Genomic DNA, 595 nt, shown 5'->3' with positions numbered 1-595 from the left:
AAGACATAAGTGCACACGAACACACACACATCACTTACATATACTTAAGTACACACATGTTTACATACACACACTCACGCACTGACTTACACATACACGCACACACACAGACGTACACGTCTATGTATCACATACACCCATTAAAAACATGATCTGCCTCCCTTCCACCGTCACCGAGATCTGATTGGTCGAGTTATCTGTGTCGTCATAAGCATTGTATGATGGCGCCTTGTGTTGGACTTCCCGTTTCACTCGAGGTGGAAAGTTAAGATGACTTTAAAGGTATTGTTCAGAAAAAAACAAAAACAAAACCATTATATCTATGCATATATTTATTTCCCTAATTTATCGTATCACTTTTAATTGCTTTCATAACATATGTCTCTCACGATCAGATATTCATTCATTCCATATTTATATACAATTATATATATATATATATATATATATATATATAATATATATTTATATATATATGTATGGATGTCTATATATGTATGGATGGCTATAAGTGCTCCCTCTTCATTAGAATTTTGTTGTTTAAGTATTATGATGATGATGATTATTATTATTAGTTATTTACTTTCTTAATGTG

This window comes from Octopus bimaculoides, chromosome 23, assembly GCF_001194135.2.
Source record: "Octopus bimaculoides isolate UCB-OBI-ISO-001 chromosome 23, ASM119413v2, whole genome shotgun sequence".
Lineage (NCBI taxonomy): Eukaryota > Metazoa > Mollusca > Cephalopoda > Octopoda > Octopodidae > Octopus > Octopus bimaculoides.
Note: the sequence above shows the minus strand (reverse complement) of the source record.